At 38.7% G+C, this 14,449-nt stretch overlaps 1 long non-coding RNA gene across 1 annotated transcript in view; it reads left to right on the top strand.

Annotated features, from left to right (window-relative positions):
• LOC140624478 (uncharacterized) overlaps positions 1 to 14,449 on the top strand; it is a 114,311-nt gene that overhangs the window by 33,818 nt on the left and 66,044 nt on the right. Inside the window, exon 2 of the long non-coding RNA XR_012023955.1 lies at positions 9,070 to 9,255. This is a non-coding gene — a long non-coding RNA (uncharacterized lncRNA). The remainder of the gene's footprint in view (positions 1 to 9,069; positions 9,256 to 14,449) is intronic.

The following is a 14,449-nucleotide window of genomic DNA, read 5'->3' as shown; positions in this document are numbered from 1 at the left end:
GGAAATCAATTTTCATAGGGTCAGCTCTCCAGCTGCCGAGTTGGTTTGCGTGCAGAGTATTTATTAGGGATCAAGTCCTGTGGGAGGCAGAAAGAAGTAGGATTAGGCAAAAAGCGAAGTCAAACTAGAGTGCGGGGCCCCACAATGCCTCCACCACTGCTGGGCGGGGGATGGGGACCAGAGTGTCATGCAAGTCACCCGCCTTTCACTGAAGTGATTTCAAGACAAGAAAGGACGGGAGAAGGAAGGATATCCAGTAACTATAGTACAAAACCAGTTGCTAGTACATAAAACATATGTGCACCATACATGTTTTAACTTCATTTAGAACTCATAACAACCCTTTGAGGTAGATGCCGTTTTCTAATCTGTACTTGATATCATGGAAACTGAGGCAGATATCAATATAACTTCTGGCCTAGGCCACATAGCCACTAACTGCAAATGCTAGCACAGGATCCCACAGTCTGACTCCAGACTCTGTTTACCCAGCCTCAAAAAGACAGCTAGCCCTTGTGAGTGGCATCCTGTAGATATACTTGATCCAGTGCCACCTGGAGTCATATAGCTCCTCCTCAAAAAAAGCTACCCACTGAAGTCTCCAGGTTGCTCTTCCATTTAAAACAAGAACCTTCTGTTGGATACTCTTTCTCCTCAGGCAACTGGTTCTGATACACTTGGCCTTGAAGCCTTCTACAGTAGCTCAAAGCTATGAGGGAAAAAAGTTTTAGTTAAAGCAAAGAGCCACCTTGAGGGAAACTAGAGTGAATTTCCTTTGAATTTGAAATAAAGGGTTTTTGGGTGCTAATACCCTGCCTCCACGAAGCCCAGATTGGTCTGTAACACAATCTGACTCTTGAATACTTAAAAATAGAGATAATTGAACACCCCACGCTGTAATGTGGGGCCTTGAAATTCAGTGCTGAATTCGGTGGTGGGAGTGCTGATTTGCATTAACTTAGTCATGCCCACCTCATCAACTTAGATAACTGATGTTAGGTCCCCAGAGTTTCCTAGGAACCTAAGTGTTCCTAGGAACACATTAGACTAGGAATCAGACTAGGATTTTATTCCAAGTTCTGTATTTAACTAGTTCACTAACATTAGACAATTCACCCAGTTTCTCTGGGCTTCAGGTTCCTTCACCCATAGACTTTGGAGCTTGGATTGTAAGGTCCCTTAGTAGCTAATTCTGCAACTCCAAATAAACAAAAAATTTAACGTATCAGGTTATAATAGGTGCCATAAGGATAAATGAAGCAGGGAAAGGGGAGCCGAGAATGGTGGCATAAAGTACTATTTTAGAAACAGCAACTAGGAAAGATTCTTTGTTAAGATGAATTTTGAACAGAGACAGAGGTAAAGAAGGAGCTAGTTAGCTATAAAGAGGAAGAGTGTTCCAAGCAGAGGGAACAGAACAAACAAAGATCTTGAGATGAGAATATGCTTGGCATATTTATGGAACAGCAGAGAAACCAATGTGCCTGGAGTCAGCAAGGGAAAGAGTAGAATCTGGGATTAGACCTTAGAGGGAGCAGGTTATAAGGTTTTGGAGCTAAAGTAAAGACTTTGACTTTGACTCTGAATGGGATGGGAAGTCCTTGGAGCATAATATTAAGATGATGTAAAAAAAAATTAAGATGATGTGACTTAAGTTTTAGAAGGATCACTCTGGCTGCTCTGTGGACATAGACTAAGTTAAGAGGGCAGGGGTGGAAAGAGAGAAAACAGTTGGGGATCTATAATGATAATCCAGGGAAAAAGTGACGGTTGGTTGGTTGACAGTGGTAGTGAACTGGCAAGAAGTGGTCAGATTCTGAATACATTTCTAAGCTAGAGACTGCATGATGCGTAGTTGAATTGGATGAAGGGGGTTAGAGAAAGAGAAAGAGACAAGGATGACTCCAAGGCCCTGACCTGAACCACGGGTTGAATGAAGTTGCCATTCACTGAACAAGAAGAGGCCACTAGAGTAGTTTAAGCTGACAAGGAGGGGCCAGTATGATCACGTTCGTTGGTCCAAAGGAGCATTCTGTGTGTCATGTAGAGAACAGGTTGGAGGTAGGTGTCAGGTGTCTAGTCAGGAAACTAAGCAGGTAGTCTAGACAAGAGACCCATTAGTGGACCATCCACAAACTCTTTTTTCCTATTTTAACAGCTTCACTTAATACTTATATGTTTATATGGAGGAATATTAGAATAAATAAAACACACCAACCCTGTGACTTCAGGAAATCGCTTAGGAAACAGGGTAATATGGTACCTTAAATTTGATGTAAGAAATATATTTAGTAAATAATGAGATAGTTGGGACTCAGAAATGCAGGCAAATTTGTGATCATGATATGTAGATACTACAGTTTGAAGAAGATACTCTATCACACTGCCTGTTTAAAGCCTTATTGATTAAGTGAGATCCTTTGAGCGAATCCTACCTTGAGATATACACTCAGTCCACGAGCTAAATTATCCCACAATGCTCTGGGAAATTTCCTTTACTTGAACTGCAGCTGTGTCAGTCTGATGTGACCTAGCCACTGAGTATGGCGATGGGACCAGGCAGGAACAGACACTGTCTTCTGGAGTGCCGACTTAGGACAGTGACAGCCAACTAGCTTCTGTGAATGGATTGAATGATAGCCCGTAAGCTCAGGACCTGGGGGTGGTCATCATTTGTTCTGTGATATGGAGAAACAGGGGAAGCTGGCTGCAGTAAGAAGCAGAAGGAAGCAGATACAGGGAGAGGTGCCAGGATAAGACAGACAACTGACAGATTTTCAGCCTCTAGTTCTGGTTCCTTCCCGAGGCCCAGCGGCCTTTCTGCATTGGATCTGAAGGCAGTCTTCTACAGTGACAATTAACACAACTTTTTAATTTAGCTCTCTCAATAGTTTTTCTTACTTGCTAAAAAAGGGTCACACCTAATGGTTATTTTCACACTTAAGAAACAGTGTATTAAAAGCTGTATTTTTGTTTATGACTACCTGTGGGACTTTTAAATTTTCTATATCCAAACATCACTCCAACAAAAGAAAGTTCTAAGTTGTCTAGTTGGGGGCTAGAGGATTCATATGGCTCTAGACTTGTAGAAGCAGTAAAAAGAGGGGTTCTAATGGATGAAGGGAAGCCAACACCGGTTGAGAGAAAAATTAACAGAAGACACAACAATAGTCCCATTTAGGAAGAAGAAAGAATGAGAGAGCCCTAGAAAGACATCAGTGCTGAAGAATTACTTCAAGTGAGAAATTTGATCAAAGTATGTTGTAAAATTAATTTAAAAATCAGAAAACTTCACATAACCATCACTATTTGAATTCCTGCATTGTATGAAAGCATGGGACATCACATCAAATTGGGGAGACTGTTTTCACAGGAAGCAGTGTTTTGATGTTTTTACTTAAAAAAAAAACTATAAGCATAGGGTATTAGATTCCTTCACCTCATCCCTGATGCCACCTATTCCCCTTATCCATGGTGGTTTTCTCTCCTCTACCCTACAAATCTCAGAGGGAAAAAAATGTGTAACTGACAGAAATATTATAAGAGCCCACCAGAGTATAGGAAACTGCCCACAGGTTGCGAAAGGTAAAACACCGTGATCTGTTTCTAGACTGTAGGTAAAACAGTTTATTTTCTTTTGTTTGTTTAATAAGATGAAACAATAGAAATTAGAGAACAATATTAAACAGAATATTCCAGCATTCTCTTACTCAGGTGCTCCTCTCCTAATGCTCCTCTTCTTCTCCTCCTCCTCCTCCTCCTCCTCCTCCTCCTCCTCCTCCTCCTTCTTCTTCTTCTTCTTCTTCTTCTTCTTCTTCTTCTTCTTCTTCTTCTTCTTCTTCTTCTTCTTCTTCTTCTTCTTCTTCTTCTTCTTCTTCTTCTTCTTCTTCTTCTTCTTCTTCTTCTTCCTCCTCCTCCTCCTCTTCTTCTTCTTTTCCTCCTCCTAGTAGAAATGGTAGTAGAGTAATAGTAGAAAGACTAGTAGTAATAGGGGTCGCAGTAGTAGCAGCAACTACACCACCCTACAAGTTCACCACATTACACTTCAAGTACCACTACACGTACAACTACACCAATAAAACTGTTCCCATCATGTATTGTGTCTTTATTTTGTGTGAAGCACTTTATATGAAGAATTTCTAATGTTTCTAATGTTTACAACCATCCTACAAGATGGGTGCTAACTTATTTTACATACAACTCAATTAAATTAATCAACTTTCTTGATATCACAATCAGTGTGATACTGATTTATAATAAGAAATATGTATTTGGTCTTTCCTGGAACAGTGCTTCTAAAATCCTTGGAATTTCCTATAATAAGAGCAATACAGGTGGCTTTTGGAAAGCATGTAAGGACAGAGATTATTGACAGAAAAGCCAACCATGTGACTAAAGGGTTAGAACTCTCAGTCCCTGTCTCAGAACTGCCACCCTCACACATACACCTCCAGGGAGGTGAGAGGGGCCTGGAAAATTTGATCACTAATGACCAATAATTTGGTCAGTTGTGCCTATGTAATGAAAGTCTCCATAAAAACTCAGAAGTATGGATTCAGAGAGCTTCTGGGTTAGAGAAGACATGGAGATGCAGAAAGAATGGCAGCTCAGATGAGGTGTGGAAGCTCTGCACCTTTGCCCATACCTTGCCCTATGCTTCTATTCCTCTGGATGTTCTGTTTTATATTATTTTATAATAAACAAGTAATCTAGGAAGTAAAATGTTTCTCTGTCCTGTGAGCCGCTCTAGCAAATTAATCAACCCAAAGAGGGGTTTGTTGGAACCACCTATCTATGGTCGGTGGGTCAGAAGCACAGGTGGTGACCTGGACTTGGGATTGGATCTGCAGGAAGTGGAGGGCACTTATAGGATGGAGCCCTTAACCTGTGGGATCTGATGCTATCTCCAGGCAGTCAGTGTCAAAAATGAGTTGAATTATAGGACACCCAGCTCTTGTTGGAGAGTTAGGTTGGTGGTGGAGAAAAATCTCACACATCAGAATCTAATTGATGAATACATATTATAGTTAGTGATTAGTAAATACAAGATCATTGGAAACTTTATACCATGCTACTTTAGGTAACATCTACTGTCCAACTAAAATTTTCCACCTTGTGGCCCATTCACTTAGGATAAACTTGCCCTTTGGGTAATAAACAAACCAATTAGGTTTATTTGGTAGAATGTTACAAACTAATTGTTAAGTTATTATTTTTCCCCTAAATAATGTTTTAATAAGATTTTTCATGCCTTAATTTCCAAAAGTGATCAATGAAAGGAATTTTAGTCATTACTATGGCATTGTGTTTGCATCTGTAACACTTCTAAAGTCATGCCAAGTTTGTGGTCATATACACTACTGGCATCAGAATTACTCAGTTGATAGATGGAACATGGAATCTAGAGGTGGGGTCCGCAGATATTTTTTTTCTGCAAAGGACCATATTTTTTTATGAAGGGAGGAGCTTTTTTTTTTTTTTTTTTTTTTTTTGGCTTTGTGGGCCATACAGTCCCTGTCAAAATTTTAAAATTTTTCTGTCATAACTAATCAATTTCTGTTTTAAGGCAATGGTAACCACACACAAGAGTATAAAATTGGGAGTAGCTATATTCCAATGAAATTTTATAGACATATTTGGCCTGAAGTCCGTAATTTGCCCCCCCCTTATCTAAGTTTGGCCTCATACCAGCTCTGTTGCCATGATGCGGATGGGGGGATCACTTAAACATTATTAACCCTGCTTTCTTCATCCATAAATATGAGGATATTGCTACTATTTCAACTAACTTGAAAATATGAAAAGGAAGAACCAAATTAGATAATTGACATAAAATCACCTTATAAACTGCCTAATAACAGATTGTTTAATAACTAATTCACAAACATTGAGGCTTACCCAACTAATATTGGGCTTCCTGACAAACTACCACCTTTTGTTTTCTTCCATCTCTCCTTCCAGTTCCCTACCTATTTATTGCTGTTCACAGTTCCTCTTATACACACGCACACACACACTCTCACACACATACATACACACACATACCACATGCCTAGAACTATATTCCTACCTGTTCCGACTGTACCCTAGAGCCCCTTTTTCCCACCCATACCCCCAGGCTTGATTTTTGCATGCTCCCTTTCAGCCCATGACTGAGCCAACATGCTTTCTCAAATGAATGATTTATGGATAAATGGCTTGTTCCGAGATGCCCTTAGAGCATCTCACAAGAAAAGTCTAGAAATTCAAGTGGAGTGTGTGATTCTTTGTAGAGTACATTAAATTACTTCTGAGAAACTCACTTATTGCCCAAAACAGCAACCCAGCTCTAGGAAACTAGAAGTTCAGGCTTGGAGGATGCCTGTGAAGCTCCTTGCACACAGAGTTGCATTTGCCGAGTAGAAGCCACTGGCAGTGTGCAAAGGCAGGTGGGCTAGGTGTGCTGAGTCTGGACCCGGCATACCACCTGCCAGTTGCCGAAATGAACAAATTAAAAGAAAGAGTGGATTCATGGCAGCGTTATGCTGGTCAACTGGGAAAGCAAGCAAGCAAGCCAGCCCTGTTTGTAGCATTTAATCAACTTCTATGATGTAAATACTCCCACCACAGATGGTATCGAGCTACCAGTGATTTAAGAACCAGCTCCACAAAATTGCCGAATATTTCACCGTTACTTGTTCCTGGCAGCTCTGGTACATCCCTGACTCCATGACTTAACTATTGAGCAGTTTAGATAAAACAGTTTAGCTCTAATAGTCCCTAGAGGAATGAAAGCTCCCCCCCCCCAATTTTCTGACCCAGACCAGATTAGTTCAGAGGCAAAGAATTTTCTCCATATCTTGATCTCAAGACAATGTATAGATAATAAGCTCTTCCTCTAAATGAAACAGCGTAACTAATTAATAAGCTATTTCATTTACACAGACACACACACCCCTTAGTATTCTCTTCATGAACTAATGGCTATTTTCTCCCCTAATTATGTACACCATATGTTCCTTTGTAGGTGTTAGGATAATTTTTGACAGAAATGTCACTTGTTGCTATTTAACGTACAGTCCTCAGATAAGCAGCACCACCTTACCTGTAAGTATATTAGAAAGCAGAATTTCAGATTGCACTCCTAATGAATCAAAATTTGCATTTTAACCAGATTTGTTTATGCAAAGTTTGGAAAATGCTGCTCCCTGCCCCATTCAATTTACACCCAGGGGATAGATAAAAACCTTGATGAAATTTGCTATTTATCATGCCACAAAAACAAATACTCAGTCTTGCCCTTTTGCAGTGATGATTTGAAAGATTCTGTATGAACATTTTTTCACTCAGATATAAATATATTCCAAAATTAGTCTTATTTAAAACATGAAAGCAAACTGCCCTTTGCAGAATCATAACAGTGTACTCTTAGGTAACTACCAAAAATAAGGCAAATTAAAAAGATGTTCTTGTCTTGGTTCCAACCTTCCTCTTCAGCCTTATGTCTGTCATTAAATGACAGCTCTGATAGAAGAATAGAGCCCCTCCCCCAAGATGGCCCCATTCTAATCCCCAAAACCTGTGAATATGTAACTTCAAATGGCAGAAGATACTTTACAGATGGAATTAATTGAGAATTTTGAGATGCGGAGAATCTCCAGGTGTGCCTGATGGAATCACAAGCTTCTTAAAAGAGAGAGACAGAGCCAGGAGAGTCAGAGATGTGACCATAGAAGCAGCCGAAGGAGCGTTGCAGAACCGCAGACCAAGAACTTGTCCTGGAAGCTGAAACTTGTTGAAACTTGTCCTACAACCTCCAAAAGGAACGTGCTCCTGCCAACACCTCGATTTCAGCGCAGTGAAACTCAGTTTAGACTTCTGATCTCCAGAACTATAAGGTACCAAATTTGTGTTGTTTCAAGTCCTAGATTGGTGACAATTTGTTACAGAAGCAATAGGAAACTAGCGCAAATGCCGTTCTCCCCTTAAACTGTGAGAATTTCAAGGGCATGACTATATCCTCTCTGTATTTTGACTGACTACAGAGCCTAACCAGAAGGTTGTTTGGAGAAGAAATGAGTGAATGAGCTAGTAACTCATTCTCCTACGTTACAGCTAAGTCTCCTCTCATGCTTTCCCTACCTAAAGCGTGTCAGTGGTTTTCCATTATCCTTAAGCCCTTGACAGGACTACAAGGGCTGCATGCCAGACCTCTGCCCTTTGGCCTAGCCTTGCCTCCAGCACTTCCAGCTCTGTCAGCTTTTTTCATGTTTGAATCTCTCGCCTCCCTTTCCAGCTCCTCTGTATTTGGTTAACTTCCATTTCTTCCTTCAGATCTCTCTCAGGCATTACTTCCTGTGGGGAGCTCATCCTTCTTTGCTTAACAGATTTCTTTTATAGCACTTTCTTTTATAGCACTCACTTGCATTTGTAAATATAAAAAGTTCTCCTTCCAACACTAGCTTCTAGCTCTAGGAGAGCAGAGGCCATGTCCACTGTGTATTCCAGTACCTGGCATAAGGTGGGGACCCAGTAGCTTTTGTGTTGAATGAAAAATATTTGTTGAATAAAAAGTATAAAGAACATGTATAAAAGAGAAAATGCCTTAGTGATTTGAGCCTCTAACTCATAAAGAATTATGTGTTAGAAAAACAATTTTAAAAAAAGAATTTTGCAAGTCTCTGTAGTACACAGTATTGTTTTTACATTTTAGTAACTGACCCCAATTTAGAATCCTCTTCACTGAGCTACTGCACATATTTAATGAGACTTAATATATGTCTGTTAAGGGGCTGCTAAATGACTCTCCAAATCGGTTAAGGTCCTTTAATCAACATTTCCTTCTAGAGTTGGTCCATGGAGTCAGTAATATGCTAGAATCTATATCTTCCAAATTTTGTGTTCAGTCATTTTACTTTGGTAGCTTGAAATCTGCCTTGGTGACAGCCTTTATTTACCCCACAGAAATGAGCAAGTGCTTTAAATTGAGGCTCTCTTGATCTTTCCCCTTCTTCTCTCTGTCCACCCCCCACCATCGCCAGTTGTCAAATGTGTGCCTACACACCACTTACCCGGAGTCTTTTCTTTCAGAAGCTTATCATGGTGCCGAGCATGACATATGATGTCTTGAGGCGTTACAGGGAAATTCTACTGCAAGGACACCAACTCTTAGTTAACCATCAGGTCTCTTCGGTCACACTGCATTCTGTCAAGGAACTCCAACCTTCCCACAGTCAACATCAGCTGTGTTTATGTGGCCTTAGGTTCCCCTTAATGGTAAGTGTTTTTCAAATTAAAATACAACACTTTTCCTTGATGAAACTAGGTATCAGAGCTGAGGTCCGGAGGAAGAAAGATGATCAATCCCAAAGACTTACTTTACTTTTACAATTTGTGTATTTCCATCATTTAATATTATAATCTAATAGATGCATGAATATGGGCTCAAGGGATTTAGAACATATAATAAAAACTGTGCTTAAGTATCCCAACCTATATCTCTGAGGCCTCTGGTTTTGATCAAGCAAAAAGCAAATAATTGGCCTACCCCATAAAGGTCTTGCACACTCACAGGGATCTAGATGGGACCCCTGTATGAGCAACCAACTGTGTATAGCTTTAAGTAGCTACCTTCTCTTAAGGTGAAAAGATTCATGTAAGTGGTTTCCAAGGCTTTAGTTTACTAAAGATTCTGATGTCATTTAGTAAATGTTTAATAGGGTGATAAAGTACACAGTCTCTTAACAGCCTGTCAGTGTTCTACACATAGTGGGGTTTTACTAGATGATGGAGAGTGATTTTTAACCAATGTCTTATGTTTCTCTTAGTATCCATTAATATGATAACTACAGTTTTTTTTCTTTGTGTTTTACCATTCCTACCTGGGTTGAAAAATTTACTCTTCTAGCCAAGATATTTTGAATGCTGCTTTAACTCTTAGCAATGGTTAGACACAGAAAAGAGAATTTCATTGTTAATGAATTAAGCGCATGGAGGGAACATTGCACTAGTATGAAGTTAATCAATAGATAAAGGTATAAAGATATGTTTTATGTTTATAGAAGAAACCAAATAGATAAAATTAAAATCAAAAACATTTGTTAATAGTCTCACTTACACTTGAGTTAATTCCACCACTTAAAAAATGGACTGCCAGATGTTTCTAAGTACTTAGAACAAGAAATGATCAATAAACCGATAAATGATTTATTCAGTGCTTTAAGACTGGGATCTTGAACTTGAAGCTACAAAGAAGCTGATGTGGTGTGGCTTTCTCAAAGTAAGTTAGTTGAGCAATGGAAGGAGAAAAAAATGAACTCATTTGCTTAGATATCATTCCATTTTAAAGTAACTCTTTTATCCATTCATCTTTCGATGGACACCGAGGCTCCCTCCACAGTTTGGCTATTGTGGACATTGCTGCTAGAAACATCGGGGTGCAGGTGTCCCGGCGTTTCATTGCATCTGTATCTTTGGGGTAAATCCCCAGCAGTGCAACTGCTGGGTCGTAGGGAAGATCTATTTTTAACTCTTTGAGGAACTTCCACACAGTTTTCCAGAGTGGCTGCAATGGAATATTAGCCATTAGAAACGATAAATACCCACCATTTGCTTTGACGTGGATGGAACTGGAGGGTATGATGCTGAGTGAAATAAATCAATCGGAGAAGGACAAACATTACACGGTCTCATTCATTTGGGGAATATAAAAATTAATGAAAGGGAATAAAGAGAAAGGAGAGAAAAATGAGTGAAAATATCAGTGAGGGTGACAAAACATGAGAGACTCCTAACTCTGGGAAACAAACAAGGGGTGGTGGAAGGGGTGGTGGGCAGGGGGTTGGGGTGACTGGGTGATGGGCACTGAGGGGAGCACTTGGCGGGATGAGCACTGGGTGTTATTCTGTATGTTGGTAAGTTGAACACCAATAAAAAATTTATTATAAATTAAAAAAAATAAAGTTTTAGGAATGTTATTGATAGGTGTATACTTGGCAAGATATTGAAGGGTTGTTTGCTGATAACCATTAGAATTTAAAATTCCATTTCTAAAAATAATGACTTATACAAGTATATAAAAATATACAGATGTGTTCTAAACTTTGTAATTGTAAAACATGAATAGCCTAACTGTCCATTAATAGAAAATCTCTTAAGTAGACTATAGTGGCATCATCAGCTGTTTGAAAAGATAAGATATCCATATTACATTATGCTGTGATAAAGGAGGTTGCATAACAGTTTTTATAATTTTACATAGTGCTTACTTATGCACTGAAAAGTCCAGAATGATATGACAAACTACTAACAGTGAATATATCAAGAGAATAGGATTGGAGAAGGAAGCAAGATTTTCACTTTCTAGTTTATATACTTCTATACCCTTTAGGTTTTATTTTTAATTTTCTACTACAAAGATTAATGTAAAAGTCTTTTACCCTATTTGTGTGTGGACATAGGTTTTCATCTCTTTTGGGAAAATCCATAAGAGTGAAATCGATTGGTTGATACAATCCCATCAGCAATAATTAAGTTTGATGGCATTTGATGTTATTGTTAATGGTATTTTTTTATTTCTATTTCTAGCTGTTTCCTGCTGCTATGTAGAAGTACAACTGATTATTGTAAATTGATCTTGGTAAATTTGTTTTAGTTGCTGTGTAGTCACATTTCTTGGAATTTCCTATCTACATTTATTTCTAGACAACACATGATCATGTAGTTTTTTTAAGGCAAACATTTTAAAATGCATTATGTTAACTAGAATTTAAATAAAAAGTTACAGGATAATATTGGTTTCAGGTGTACAACACAGTAATTCAACGTTTCCATACAACACCCAGTGCTCACGACAAGTACACCCCTTAATCCCCTTCACCTATTTCATTCATCCCTCACCCACCTCCCCCCTGGTAACCATCAGTGTGTTCTCTGTGGTCAAGAGTTGGCTTCTTGGTTTGCCTTACTTTTTCCCCTTTTGCCCATTTGTTTTGTTTCTTAAATTCCACATATACATGAAATCGTATATTGTTTGTCTGACTCTGACCTGACTTATTCTGCTTAGCATAATATTCCCTACCTCCCACCGTGTCCTTACAAATGATAAGACTTCATTCTTTTTATGGTTGAGTAATATTCCATTGGATATACGTACCACGTGTTCTTTTTTTTTTTTTTTTTTTTAGGATTTTATTTATTTATTCATGAGAGAGAGGCAGAGACACAGGCAGAGGGAGAAGCAGGCTCCATGCAGGGAGCCCGACATGGGACTCCATACCCTGGGCTGAAGGCGGCGCTAAACCGCTAGGCCACCCGGGCTGCCCTGTACCACATGTTCTTTATCCACTCATCAGTCAGTGGACACTTGGGCTGTCTCCATAGATTTACTGCTGTAGACAACACTGCTATAAATATCAGGGAACATGCATCCCTTTGAATTAGCATCTTTGTATTCTTTGGTATATACCTAGCAGTGCAATTGCTGGATTGCAGGTAGCTCTATTTTTAACTTTTTGAAGAACCTCCATACTGTTCTTCAGAGTGGCTGCACCAGTTTGCATTCCCACTAACAGTGCAAGAGGGCTCCCCTTATTCCACATCCTTGCCAACACTTGTTTCTTGTGGTGCTGATTTTAGCCATTTTTGACAGGCATGAGGGGATATCTCGCTGTAGTTTTGATTTGTTTTCCCTTGATGAGTGATGTTGAGCAACTTTTCATGTGTCTGTTGGCCTCCTTTTTGTCTTCGTTGGGAAAACGCCTATTGTGCGCATTTTTAATTGGATTATTCCTTTTGGGGATGTTGAGTTTTTAGAAGTTCTTTATATATTTTGGATACCAACCCTTTATTGGACAGATCTTTGCAAATCTCCCCCCATTCCTTAGGTTGCCTTTTAGTTTTGTTGCTTCCTTCACTGTGCAGAAGCTTTTTATTTTGATGAAGTACCAACAGTTTATTCTTGCTTTTGTTTCCCTTGCCTCAGGAGACCTCTCTAGAAAGAAGCTGCTATGGTTGATATCCAAAAGGTTACTGCCTATGTTCTCCTCTAGAATTTTTATGGTTTCAGGTCTCAGATTTAATTTAAGTCTATTTTTAATCTATCTTTGTATTTGGTGTAAGAAAATGGTACATTTTTCTTTTGCATGTTACTGTCCAGTTTTCCCAATATCATTTGTTGAAGAGACTGTCTTTTCCCATTGAATATTCTTTCCTGTTTTGTCAAAGATTAATTGACTATATAGTTGTAGGTACACTTCTGGGTTTTCTATTCTGTTCCACTGATCTGTGTGTCTATTTTTGGGCCTGTACCATACTGTTCTGATCACTACAACTTGGTAATATAACTTACGGTCTGGAATTGTGATGCCTCCAGCTCTGCTTTCCTTTTTCAAGGTTACTTTGATTATTTGCAGTCTCTTGTGGTTCCATACAAATCTTAGGATTGTTTGTTCTAGCTCTGTGAAAAATGCTGTTGCAATTTTGATAAGGGTTGCATTAAATATGATCGTGTAGTTTTATTACTTCCAATCTTTACTTTTTAATTTTTCTTGCATTGAGACCTGGCTGGGATCTTTTATATAGTGTTAAAAGGGATAAAAGGTATGTATGCTCTTGTCTTGTTCAGAATCTTCTTTTTTCTTCTTGTTCAGAATCTTAAGGGAAAAGCAACTTAGTATTTCGCCATCAAGCTGTAGATTCTTTATAGATCCCATGTGTTAGATTGAGAAAATCCCCTGCTACTACTAGTTTACCGAGGGCTTTTATCACAAACGTGTATTAAATTTGTCAAGCACTTTTTCTATTTCTCCTAAAATGATCATGTATATACTTCTTTTACCCATTTAATATGATGAAATACATAGGGGTTTTTTGAAGTACAGTTGACACAAAATTCTATAGTTTCAGGTGTACGACACTTATTTGACATTTATATACAACACAAAATGATCACCACAGTGAGTCTAGTTACCATCTGTTACAGTATTATTGACTACATTCTCTGTGTTCTGCTGTATATCCCTGTGACTTACTTATTTTATAACTGGAAGTTTTTACCTCTTATCTCCTTCACCTATTGCTAAGGCTCCACCCTCCTTCACCCTGGCAACCACTAATATCTTTTCTGTATTTGAGTCTTTGTTTCATTTTTTTCTCAAATGAGATTCTACATAAGGTGAAATCATCCAGTATTTGCCTTTCCCAGTCTGATTTATTTCACATAGCATAATACCCTATAGGTACATCCATGTTATTACAAATGGCAAGATTTCTGTTTTTTTTTTCCTATGGCTGAGCAATATTCCATTGTGTGTATATATACCACCTATTCTATAATGTTATGCCCATCAAAGGACATAGATCGTTTCCATATCTTGGCTATTATAAATATCATTGCAATAAACATAGGGGCTCCTATATCTTTCCAAATTAATATTGTCAGTTTCTTTAGGAAAATATCCAGAAGTGAATT

The sequence above is a fragment of the Canis lupus genome, chromosome 34 (genome assembly GCF_048164855.1).
Source record: "Canis lupus baileyi chromosome 34, mCanLup2.hap1, whole genome shotgun sequence".
NCBI lineage: Eukaryota > Metazoa > Chordata > Mammalia > Carnivora > Canidae > Canis > Canis lupus.
The sequence above is the reverse complement of the archived record's forward strand: the minus strand, read 5'-3'. Positions and strand labels throughout refer to the sequence as shown.